General features: G+C 40.7%; 1 pseudogene; it reads right to left on the bottom strand.

Moving 5' to 3' along the window:
* Positions 1-1,632: 1,632 nt before the first annotated feature.
* On the bottom strand, positions 1,633-2,305 carry LOC100967174 (annotated as a pseudogene).
* Positions 2,306-13,520: the final 11,215 nt, after the last annotated feature.

Below are 13,520 nucleotides of genomic sequence, written 5' to 3' on the forward strand. Positions count from 1 at the left end.
GGATTCGAACCCGCCACCTTAGGTGTACGTGGCTGGCGCCTTAGCCGGTTGAGCTATAGGCGCCGAGCCGAATATAAATGTCTTAACACAACAATTATGAGAAAGACATGATGGCTATGTTAGCCAATTGGATGAAAGTATTTCAAATTCTATATGGAAACAACACACTGTAGCCTATGATAGAATTAATGTACACAAATATGATTTAATAAAAAAATAAAAACATAAAAAATATTCGTCTGCCTCTAGGGATACAAAAACAAAGTTACCCCTACTATAATTAATGATACTTATACTCCCAGGGATACAGGGCTCCTTTGCTCAGGGCTGGACAGGGGCTCCCTGTTTTCTAGGCCTGGGTGAGCTCAGAAATGGGTCTCATCGCAAACCCCTATTTCTAGGCATAAACAGGTCACCCTTTCTGGGAGGTTCCTCCTGAAGTAGGGACCACACACTCTAATTACTTGCCTGAGGCAAAAAATGCAGGACCCGCAATCCTGTGCTAATTTTAGGATTATTTTCTCCTGGCAGACCTCTGGCCAACTGTGGCAAACTTTCCAACCCCCCCTGCCTGAAGGATAGGTTTAAATCCCCTAGACTGAAGATTCTGGAGGTTTCCCACTAGGCTTCTCCCCATCTGCTGACAGAGGTTCTTTCCCTTCTTTTGCTTATCATTCTTTCTATCAATCTTTTCCTGTCAATAAACTCTATGCTGTTGCTTATCCACATGGTCTGTGGCTTCACTCTTTTTTTGAGGGGTGCCAAATTTCTTTATTTGAAGGAATGGTACAAATGAAAGAACTTTAGTGGATGTTTTGATACAACTTATGGAAAAGGTCAAGGAAATCCCAAGAAGCATGCACTGCCTTGGTGACCCTTATAGGCGAAAGGCATTTATGCCTCTGGCCAAAAAAAGCTGTTTGAGAGAGAGCAGTGAAAAGACTTTGTGCAGGCATACTTGTGAGACACTGAGGCAGAATCCCATATGGCTGGGTTGGTTGTGGGCATAAAACCCACTGACCTAAGGTTGGCCTGGTTGGTTGTGGGCATAAAACCCCCCTGACTTAAGGCCTACATGGGAGCAGAGGCTTGCAAACAAGTTTCTATATGTCTTAGGAATTTCCTGACTATGCCTTGCTTAAAGATTAAAGTAACTGCCTCCAGACGGTGAGGCCAGTAGGGCAGATATTCAATTTATCTTTCTCCCAAAGAGCCTCAGGCTTTATCAGATGAGAAAAAAAGAAGTAATGGCTAACAACATGTTCTCTATTAAGTCATATATTTTTAGAAGGATTAAGTTAGATAAAGTAGTATCAGTTAATCTGTAGATTACTAGGCTCCGGGTGAGGGAGGCTCTGGTCACGAGATAGTCACAAGACATTTAATCATGAAATGTGAATATCAATGAAGTCATTGATGTATTGATTAATAGTGCATACACTGTGCAGAGCTGGTTATTTAAGCCAGGAAAAAATAAAGAAGCTTGCCACATGCCATAGAGAGCAGTGGTCCCCTTTATTTCCATACAATTTCAATTGCGGGTCTTATTTTCCATGACACCACTCCTCCATGAGACTCTAGCAGTAACAACCCGGGAAGTCACCCCAAGGCTATGGAGAAGTTTGCCTAAGGCTAGCTCTCATCATCACTGTCTGCCAGGGTGTGCTTGTCAAAGACATACTCTGCAATCCCAAATCAGAGGCTCCCATCCTGCACAGATTGTTTATGTGGTCACTCAGTTCTTTAATGGATTTCAGGTTATGTGTCTCAATGAAGTCACTCAGTGGAGGTCATTTTTGTCAGTGGCCAGTTTGTGCAGTTCCAGTAGTGACTGATTTACACCTTTTCCCCAAGTGTAATGCATACTCCATCACATTCAGCCCACTCTCCCAGGTATCACAGTCTGGTTGCAAGTTTTCTCAGTTTCTCAATATGTTCCCTCTCCTCATGAGATTGGACAAGAACATATTTGGCAAAATTACTCAAAGCCACGTCATCACGGTCAAAGTAGTAAGACATGGACAGGTAGACATAAGAGGTGTAGAGCTCCAGGTTGAGCTGGCAGTTGATGGCAGCCTTGGAGTACTGGTGGTAGTTCTGGTGCACTTGCAAGGGGGACATGGTTGTCATACCAGTAGCTGAGGAGAGGCAGTGGCACCTGCAAGTGCTTGAGTGGTAGCCCCAGGAAACTTGGGGTGAACAGAGGGCACAGTGAAGAGGTGTTGGAGGGCTCATTGTGAGCAGCCAGCCAGGGTGGGGGATGAGCAGTGGGTTCTGTCCAAACAATGTTGAAGCCAGACACCATGGTGAATTTTGGTGAAGAACATTATGTGGTTTCATTCTTCAAACCTTGAGACCAGGGACTCAGCATAGAGAGATATTCCGACAACATCAATATGTTCTACATCCTACTAGGGTACTATCCCCTCATAGTGGTACTACCACCACCCATGGATGGTGGGCTGACACTTATGTAACCACATGAAGAGAGTCCATCTGCCTGTCACTGTCAGCCATTATGCAGAGACAAGGATAGGTTTAACAAGCTTTATCATCAGAACACCAGCAATTCTGGAGAACAGGGAGAGTAGACCTTCCAAGACTGTTCTGTTCTTCCATTTCTAAAACAATAGTTTCATACATAAAGTTAAAAGCAAGAACCTTACTCATCTTTATCTTAAATAATAGTAATTAACATTCATCTTCAATAATAATTATCACCATAATCCATGACCCATAATAAATAATAATTGACATAATCCATGACTGACTTACGCAACAACATTCCAATTCAAAGTTAATCTCCTAAGTCAGGAGCCCTAAACTACTCTGGATACACACTTTTAGCTTAAAGCTAAATTTACAAATCAAGGATGGAAGACATGAAGTAAAGGTCACATAGAACCTAAACCGACCAGACTAGCTATGTCATGTCAGCTTTAGCCTGACCAACTCCATCTCATTTTCACTACATGATTTCTCCCTTATGCTGGTCTGCCACAAACTAAATTATCTTGTCTATTCAGGGTAATTGTGAGACACTTTCAGATATTTAAAAGTATTATCCCTCTAGTGGATTATGTTCATATTTCCCTGGGGGAAAAAAATCCTACCCAGAAACCTCCAAAATGCAGTACACACAAGCTTTTTTAAAAAGCAAACTCCCAAAAGGCATAACTGACTTCCTTTTCCTGCACACTATGTAAATTGCAATTCCCTCATTAAGAGTATCTCAAGAATGGAAGAAAAAGTATCCAATGTACTCAACCCTATTATGAAACTAATTGTTAACTATCATAGGAAAGCTACAATCCAATTGTAGTCCAAGAATACGGGGGAAAGGGGAGGGGTGGAGGGGAGGGGGAGGACGGGTGAAGGGAGGGTGATTGCTGGGACCACGCCCATGATTTATCCTATAAGGATACATGTGAATCTTTCTAGATGTCGAATATAAATGCCTTAATACAGTTATGAGAGCAACATTATGGCCATGTTGGCCAATTGGATGAAAGTATTTCAAATTGTATACGGAAGCAACACACTTTATCCCATGATAGTATTAATGTGCACAAATATGATTTAATAAAAAAATAAAGAGCTAACAGGGTCCAAAACTTACCTCAGACCTTCACAAAAGTTAAGTAGAATAACTGAAACTCTGAAAGCCAAACAAAGTACTCTCAACTCATTAGCCAGGATTGTTGTGGGCAATTACATAGTCCTAGATTACCTCTTAACTAGCTAAGGGGCAATTTATGCTATAGCAAACATTCCTTGCAACACCTACAAACTACAAAAGAAATAAACTCAGACTAAGTTAAGAAAATACAAAAAGTGTGTTATACAGATTTAAATCCCTGCTTTCTCCATTGATAAGAGTCTCCGTTAATTTAGAGTCATCTTCTCATCTTGATGCAGAGCCAGAGAAACCCTTAACAAATGGAGATTTCTTTCATAGTTGTAAATTTCTATTACAAAAGGGTAATCTCCATTCTTACTTTCAGAGTTTCTCTTGTGCCACTTTTCTTGAAAATAATTAGCTCAAAATAATCTTTATGCCAAACAGGCATAATTTGGGGTGGCATAATCTGGCCTCCTACTGTCATATTTTTGGGTGGCTTGTCCTGAACCGCATTGGTCTTTAATGCCTTTCTGCAACCATTGTCAAATCAGAAGATTTCAATTATTTGCCCTGCAGCAAAGGGAGTAGGAGAAACTGATGAAACTCCAAACTTAGAATTCATTGTCTGCAAGTAGTTTCTAAAGCAAAATCTTGGATATGGTGAAAATCTGGATATTATGGATGAATGTTCTTCTGTCTGACTTCATCTGGCCTTGGCCAGAAGGAGAGCTAGAAAGAGGCAGGCATTCCCTGACATCTGAGACCTAGCCAAGTGTCAGCCATCTTGGTGTTATGAGGAGCTGGCCCAACACTCAGAGCTGGCCAGGGTGATCTGCTGTTGGACATGAACAACCTCAGAGAATAGCAACACCAGTCAAGGCTGTGATGGACCAAGGCAAAAACAAGACTGCACCATAATCATATTTTAATGTTACCAGATGAAGAGGGTCCATTTGCCTATCACTGTCAGCCAAGTACAGAGACAGGGATTAGGTCCAACAAAGTTTACTATCAGAAGGCCAGAAATTCTGGAGAAGAGTAAAAATAGCCTCTGTAAGACTGTTCTGCCCTTCCATTTCTAAAATCACAGTTTTATACATAAAAGGTCAAAGCAAAAACCATGTTAACCCTCACTTTGAACAATAATCATCCCTTATTTTAAACAATAGTAATCATGACTCATAATAAACAATAATTGACATAACCTATGACCCAAAACAACATTTCTAATTCAAAAGTTAATCTTCTAAGTCAATCGCCCTAAACTGCTCAAGATATACACTTTTAGTGTAAAACTGAATTTACAAAACAACAAGGACGGAAAAGAAGAGGTTAAGATCATGTAGGACCTAAACTGACCAGACCAGCTGTGCCTTGTTGGCCCTAGCCTGAATGACTCCATCTTTTTCTCACTACATGTGCTCTCTTTAACATAGACTAAACATAAACTTTGCATAAGGTACAGAAATGAACAATATTCCCCTATCCTAACTAATATGAATGACAACTGTTTTTCATTTTTTTAACCAGTTTCAGCTTTAGACTTGCTCTGTATTCTTTCCTCCTCCAAGATAGACTTATTAATTTTCCTAGTCCTAGAATTACCCTCATTCCCTCATAGCATCTGATTCAAAGGAAAACACAAATTACTTACATCTTCTCTAAAACCATGCAATACAAACACCAAACCTAAAATAAGTCCTTTCTATTTTTATTTTTAAAAATTTACTTATTGGGCACCTGTGGCTCAAGTGGCTAAGGCGCCAGCCACATACACCCGAGGTGGCGGGTTCGAATGCAGCCTGGCCTGCCAAACAATGACGGCTGCAACAACAACAACAACAACAACAACAACAACAAATTATTTATTTATTCACTTGGGAGGCCGAGGCATATGGATTGCCTGAGCTCACAGGTTTGAGACCAGCCAAAGTCAGAGTAAGACTCTGTCTCTAAAAATAGCTGGGTGTTGTGGTGGGTGCCTGTAGTCCCAACTATTGGGAGACTGAGGCATGAGAATCACTTGAGCCAAAGAGTTTGAGGTTGCTGTGAGTTAAGACTCCACGGCACTCTACCAAGGTCAACGAAGTGAAACTCTGTCTCAATAAAAAATATTTATTATTATTGTTTTGGAAGCAGAGTCCTCTCCATCACTCAGCTTGGAGTTCAGTGGCACAATCACACCTCATTGCATCCTAGACTTCCTGGGCTCAAAGGATCCTCCTGCCTCAACTTCCAAGTCTCTAGGACTACACATGCATCCCACCATATCTAGCTAATATATATATTTGTAGAGACAGGGTTTTGGTATGCTGCTGCCCAGGTAGGCCTTGTACTCCTGAGTTCAAGTGATCCTCCCTGTCTCAGCTTCCCAAAGTGATAGCATTACAGGTGTGGGCCACCACACTTTGCCAAAATAAGACTGTTCCCACACCCTTTCACGAAGGTACTACATTGATCCTTCAAGGAGAAGTAAGTCCCACTTGTTTCATAAAAGGGATGCCTGTTGTGTTGTTTGACTATTTTTTTTAAGAGATGGGTACAGGCCCAGAATTGCTATCCTCTTCTCTACATTTCTTTTAGCCCATTCCCACAGCTCTCATCTTCTCAAAAGAGGAAAGTAATTTTTAAATATACCCACGTCACCTTTGGAAGGAGTTTAGTGTAAAATTCATTATTGTAAAGGCTTAGCTGTGAACAATTGCTCTGAATGAAATTTAGATTAGCTCTTTGTGCTCAAAATGACCAATGTTCAGGAAACTTGCTGAAGATTCCTCGTGACTAACTTTGAAGAACATTTTTTGAGAAAAGTGGAATCTCTGTATTTGCCCTGTATTTCCATAAAAATTCTCAGATTTTCTTTCCTGGTTAAAGTGGCTTTCTTTAGCAAAATTCTTAAGTGTGGGGAGAGGTGGTAACAAGGACAGACTTACCACTATGCAAACAATCCAGATGATCACAATTATATTTGCTAACGTCATTATCAAGAATAATGATCAGGCTTGGTGCCTGTAGCTCAGTCAGTAGGGCAACTAGCCACATACACCGAGATTGGCAAGTTCCAGCCAGGCCCGGGCCTGCTAAATAACCATGACAACTCCAAGCAAAAAACAGCTGGGCATTGTGGAGGGCGCCTGTAGTCTCAGCTACTCCGGAGGCTGGGGCAAGAGAATCACTTAAACCCAGAGTTTGGGGTTGCTGTGAGCTGTCACGCCACAGCACTCTACCAAGGGCGACGTAGTGAGACAATGACTCTTAAAAAAAAAAAGAATAAAGATCAGCTTGTGAAGATTCATATATGAAGAACTCCTTTCACCAAACCTGGAGGAGTCCTTCTATTTTGGGGCTTGACTGTTGTAAACACAGAGGTTTTCTGAGCCAGCTTCATGTTATACTCTTGCTGAAGATGTCCTGCCATCTAGTGGCCAAATTGCACAGTGCTTCTAGCTTATTTAAAATTGAGTTCAATGGTTAGGGAGCTCCACCACACCCTTTGAGTCTGGATAAAATACTGACAAATCCCCATCTATTTCAAGATGCCAGGAATGGTTTAAACTTTGGGGAAATACTCTGATTTTTGTGGAAAAACAAATTCTTCATTATAAGAGGATTTGATTTGACCTTGAAGCGGAAGCCCCTTAGTTGCTGACCTTATATGACAATGTTTGTGAATATCTGTCCTGAAACCATGATGGGATACACGTCGGCAGCAGGGTTCTGGGAGCATTAAAGGCGAGAAGGTGTATTTCAGGAAGTCTTTGAAAGTCTGGGTGTTCCCTACAAGCTGTGAGGGTGCAGCACAGTCTCAAGAGGCCAGGATTTATGTCCCAGAGGGCTAGAGATAATTGGAAAGTTTCAGGGGATGAAGAGCACAGAGAGGTGAGCTTGATACACTGAATCTTGAGTTTGGGAAATCCAAATTTATATACAGGCTAGGAACTGGGACCATGAGAGCAACTAATGCTCAGGACCCTGAGCAGGGCCAGAACTGGAGAGAATGGTAGCAAATTACATACATTTTTTTTTAACAAAGAGAAATTTTATTTAGGAGCAAAGAGAAAGCTTAGAGCATTTCAAAAGAGGCTTGGAAGTGGGTCCCTCTCATAAATGAGAAGAGGTGAGAGAGGAGACACAAAGGAAATGCAGAAGTATAAATACCCTATTTCTAGTGCACCATTGGAAATTTGTTGCAACTCTTTCATTGGTCTCTCTGTGCCTTCAGGCATTATCACCCTTTTCTATTGGTCATTGTTTATTGCAGAAGCAAATGATAAATGAAGTCAAGATAATCCTGGCTTCTAGCTGAGAAAAGAATTGGCATCTAGTGAACTTGTCTTTATTGCCCTTGAAACTAGACAGGCAGAGAAGGGGAGTTGGACCTGAAGCTGGGACAAGGTGTCTAGAAGGTTCAAGTATAGTTTGCAATTAGATATCAACAGAAAACCTTAAATTCTGTAAAAATGATTTGAAGAAGTTTATTTAGAGGCTAATATGTGTGACTGTAGCAAAGGGAATGTGGTCTCAAGAGGTGTTGAGAAAATGTGCCCCAGGTGGTCAGGTTATAAGTTTGTGTGTTTTATTTTTAGTTTGTTTTATTCTTGTTGTTGTTGTTTGTTTTTCTTATCCAGAATCTCATGTGTCTCCTGGGCTAGAGTGCAGTCGTTTGATCATAGTTCACTTCAGTCTCTAACTCCTGGACTCTAGGGACCCTCCTGCCTCAGCCTCTCTAGTAGCTAGGACCATAGGAGTGCCCCACTATACCCCTCTAATTTTTTAGCATTTTGTGAAAACAGAGTCTCACTACATTTCTCAGGATGGTTTTGAACTCCTGGGATCAAGCGACTTCCTGCCTTGGCCTCCTAAAACCCTGAGATTACAGGCCAAAGCCACCACACCCAGCCAACAGTTTCGTTTTATGAATCGCTGGAGACAGGAATTATAGGTAAAACTGAAAGCACATGTAATGAGAATAAGATGGAGTCTGTCAGGCTAGGGTGGACATGAAACACCTGATCTGGTCTGGAACTGGTGAGCTTAGGCAATCCACCCACCTTGGCCTCCCAAAGTGCTAGGATTCCAGGCATGAGGCACCATGCCCAGGCTAAGAAATGAACTTTTGATGCCTGTAACCCCAACACTTTGGGAGGCCAAAGCTGGAGGATTGCTTGAGCTGAGGAGTTCAAGAAGAGCTTCAGCAAGAGGAAGACCCCATCTCTAAAAATAGCCAGGTGTTGTGGTGGGCACCTGTAACTCTAGCTACTTGTGAGGCTGAGTCAAGGTGGCTCATACTTGTAATCCTAGCACTTTGGGAGGCTGAGGAGGGTGGATTGCTTGAGTTTAGGAGTTTGAGTCCAGCCTGAGCAAGAGTGAGATCCTGTCTCTCGAAAACTAGCCAGACATTGTGGCAGGTGCCTATAGTCTCAGCTACTTGGGATGCTGAGGGAGGAGGATCACTGCCACCCTAGTGTTTGAGGTTTCTGTTAGCTATGATGCCACAGCACTCTACTGAGGGCAACTAAGTGAGACTCTGTCTAAATAAATAAATAAATAACATTTAAAAATAATAATAAAATAAATAAATTACTGTTATAAAAAAAGAATTTGAAGTTTCTGTGAGCTATGATGACACAGAGGGCAACACAGTGAGACTCTATCTAAAAAAAAAGGAAACTGACTTTCAAATTGAAAGTGTTGTAATAGATTATCACTGAGTGTGTTGATTATCATTTAAAATAAGAGTTAATGTGGTCTTTGCTTTGAAACTTTATGGATAAAAATGTGATTTTGGAAATAGAAAAACAACAGTCTTGGAGAGGCTACTCCTACTATTCTCCAGAATTGCTGGCCTTCTGACAAGTAAAGTTGGGCAGATCTATCCCAGTCTCTGCATATTGGCTGACAATGACAGGTGACCAGACCCTCTTTGTCCAGCCCAGTAACAAACCCATACATCAATACATGGAAAGTATATCTAGGTTTGGCTCCAAAGGGCAGGGCACCTTGAAGCTGGGGCTTACAAGTCATAGGTGGGTTTTAGGGCTTCTTTAATAGGCAATTGGTTGAAAGAGGTAAGCTTTGTCTAAAGACCTGTAATCACTAGAAAGGAATTTGTCATGTGAACTATAGTAGATTCAATATGGCAAGTAAGCCACATCCCACTGGGTTAATGAAAATGCATTTAATGACATTTTATCATTTGTAGTTGAGACTCACCAGTCCTTTTAGAAGGGAATTTGGAAAAGAGAGGAAAATTGGGGCAGAGCCTGTGACTCAAAGGAGAAGGACTCTGGCCCCATATGCCGGAGGTGGCAGGTTCAAACTCAGCCTTGGCCAAAAACTGCAAAAAAAAAAAAAAAAAAAAAAAGGAGGAAAATGGTCAGAGTTCAGTCCTTATGGAGTTGGTTCACTTACAATGGTTTGAATGTCCTCTCCAAAACTCATGTTGAAATTTATTTTATTTTATTTTATTCTTTTTAACTATTTTGTTAAAGTACAATTGATGTATAATGAACTGCACATATTTAAAATATATAATTTGATAAATTTGACTATATATAAACCTATAAAATCATAATGTTCAACTCTATCTCTGATTCCTTTCTTCTTTGGCTGGCTTTTTTTTTTCTTTTATTAAGTCATATACCCATAGTTCATAAATGCATTTATACATTTGTGGGGTACAATGTGTTGATTTTTTATTCACTTCATTTCACAATTTGGAGTGCTAACATCAAACTAATCAATCATGTTGAAATTTGATTGCTACTGTGACTATGGTAAGAGGTAGACCGTAAAGAGGTGATTATGTTCTTTCCTCAAGAATAGACTATAGCCTTAATTATAAAGGTGGAATAGTTATCAAGGGAGTGGCCTTCCAATAACAAGGTAAGTTTTTTTCCAATTTTGTCTCTGGCTCAAACACTGATTTGGCCTTTCACCATTCTTCCAGGGGATGAAACAGCAAGAAGACCAATTCCTCATGCCAGCACCATGCTCTTGGATTTCTCAGCCTCCAGAACTATAAACTATAACTCTTAGTGGGAGATCAGGGAGGAGGATGTCTTGCTGTTGCTCAGGCTTGTCTCCAACACCTGAGCTCAGGGAATCAAGCCCCCTTGGCCTGACAGAGTAACAAAATATTTCAGTCATGCTTATCAAAATTCATTGAGCTCTAGTTAAAAAATGACCCTTTCTGGGGCTTTGAGGACTGTCCAATCCTCAGGCCCCTATGCCACATACAGATTATATCAAGACTATTTTGCATATCTGTGGTGGCAGATATCACCAAAATTATTCACAGATCTTATTATGCTTATCAATCTTCATTAGCATTTTTGTGTTCGATGTGTGGGCCAACATAACTCTTCCCCTTCCTATGTGGCCAGGGGAAGCTAAAAGCTTGGACACCTCTGTCACTGAGGTCAGGAATGTTGAAACTTTCCAGATAGGCTGATATTCCTAATGATGTTCTTAAACAACTGGAGATATTAAGGAAATTATTGGACACAGGGCCTATACCAATGTTAAGAGAGGATGTTCAGTGAGACACCTACCTTTCAAATCAAGCATATTCTAGAGAAAGAAGTAAAACACCATGAAAGTAGAAATGAGAATAGTGAGACATACCTGTCAGGTCTGTGAAATCAGTGTCCAATCTTTGTGCTTGGGTTCCTGGTCTACAAAATCTCAGGACAGCAGTAGGTGTAAACCAAAACTTTCCATTATCTTACAAATCCATGATGTGAAAAGGAAAGAAAGTGTCCTTGAATATCTTTGCACACAACTAGAAAGAAACTTTCTGAATCAGGAATTGAGTGTGGAGAAAAGAACTCCGCTCTTTTGCAACAGTTTGAAACACAAGAACAACAACAAGAAACCCTGACAGCCACTACCCATACTTAACAGGAATAAGACTAAGCTTGAAGATAGTAACATGGGGCAACACCCACTGTGATGTCATCCACTGTGACCATGTAGTGACTTTATCCTATAATGTCTTCGGATCCTGGCTTGTTGTCAAAGATACTGAGTAGCCTTTTCTGGACACTTCAGCTAGTATCTCTGAAGGGTTTAGAATGGGAAACTAGTTAGCCCTTCATCTGCAGAGAGAGGAATGTCCATCCTTGTGTGCCTTATTGATTCTAATGACAGTTGTATTTCTGACACTAGGTCCACACAACAGTTGAGACTTTATACAGTACTGTGACTCAAGCTGCATCACAGCTGACAAAACTGGATGAAGTCATTTACATGAGATGCTAATTCAAAGACCTGTTTTGACGCATATCTAAAAATATCCATTTTATAGAAGCTTACAAATTTCCTATGGCTGGCTACAGCCTCAATTTGGTCATAGTTTCACAGGTCTTAAAATATGTCCATTTTGCTTAAACCATCAAGGTAATTCTGGTCTTTTAGGATGATGAAAATGTTTTCTGTTGGTTTCTTTCTTTCTTTCTTTCTTTTTTTTTTTGGTCTCTCTGTGTGTGTGTATGGGTATTCTTGGGATACAGTTTCCATATTTTGCCCAGGCTAGACTTACATGCCCTCAGCCTAGATCATATCAACCTCAAACACCAGGATTCAGGCAATCCTCCTACCTCAGCCTACCAAGTGGCTAGGACTATAGACCCTGACAGAATTCCTAAATAATTATTCAATTTTATAGTAGAGACAGTACCTGAATCTTGGTCAGTCTGTTCTCAATACATCCTAGTTCAAGAATTCCACTCATCTTAGCTTCTCAGAGGGCTAGGATTATGGGTGTGAGCCAACAAGTTTGGTCATTTTCTCTTTCTTGATTTCCCTCCTTCCTTCCCTTTGTCCATTCTCCCTCCCACTATCTTTCTCTCTTCTTTCTTTTCTTTCTTCATTTCTTTCTTTCCACTCTCTCTCACTTTCACTCTCTATCTCTTCTACACTTCAGGGAAACGACTCTAGTAACAAACGAGCAAACTATACAAGTGATCCCTGAAATTATAGTCTTGAACTATATACTTTAAATGGGGGAATTGTGGAGTGTGTGAATTATGTCTGAATAAAGATGTTATTTTTGAATCTATGGGCTACTATCTGTTATGAAAATAAAGAGAAACCTTCATCAAAACAAAAGCATGAATGAGCACCATAGTGCACACCTATAATCCTAGCACTTTTAAGAGGCCCTGGAAAGAGAGTCACTTGAAGCCAGGGTTTCCAGACCAGACTGAGCAACTTAGTGAGACCACACTTGTCCAAAAAAAGTGCAAAACTTCCCCAGCAGTGGTAGCATGTGCCTGTACTCCCAGCTGCTGAGAAGGATCAAGTTAGGAAGATCAGTTGAGGTAAGCAACTTGTGTTGCCTTGATCTATGATGGTACTATTGTATTTTTCTGGGGTAAAGTGGGGAAAGAAAGAAGCACATGATTGCATCTAGAGACACAGAAAAAGCATTTAATAAATGTAACATATCTTTAAGATGAAAATCATTAAGAAACTAAGACTAGAAAAGAGTCTTCAGTAGTGTAAATGGGATCTACAGATGATTGGATAGGTAGAATGTGCTATGTTCATATGATGGAATATTTTTTAACATTAGAAAGGAATGAATTACATATTTATATTATAATACGAATGAACCTTAAAAACATTATAAACAAAAAAGGCCAGTTACAAAAGACCACATATACTGTGATTGAACGTATAAGAAAACATCAAGACTTGGGAGGCGCCTGTGGCTCAGTGAGTAGGGCACCGGCCCCATATACCGAGGGTGGTGGGTTCAAACCCAGCCCTGGCCAGACTGCAACAAAAAATAAATAGCTGGGCATTGTGGTGGGCACCTGTATTCCCAGTTACTTGGGAGGCTGAGGCAGAAGAATCACCTAAGCCCAGGAGTTGGAGCTTGCTGGAGCGACTC

The sequence above is a fragment of the Otolemur garnettii genome, unplaced genomic scaffold (assembly GCF_000181295.1).
Source record: "Otolemur garnettii isolate 467f Iridium unplaced genomic scaffold, OtoGar3 scaffold00289, whole genome shotgun sequence".
Classification (NCBI taxonomy): domain Eukaryota; kingdom Metazoa; phylum Chordata; class Mammalia; order Primates; family Galagidae; genus Otolemur; species Otolemur garnettii.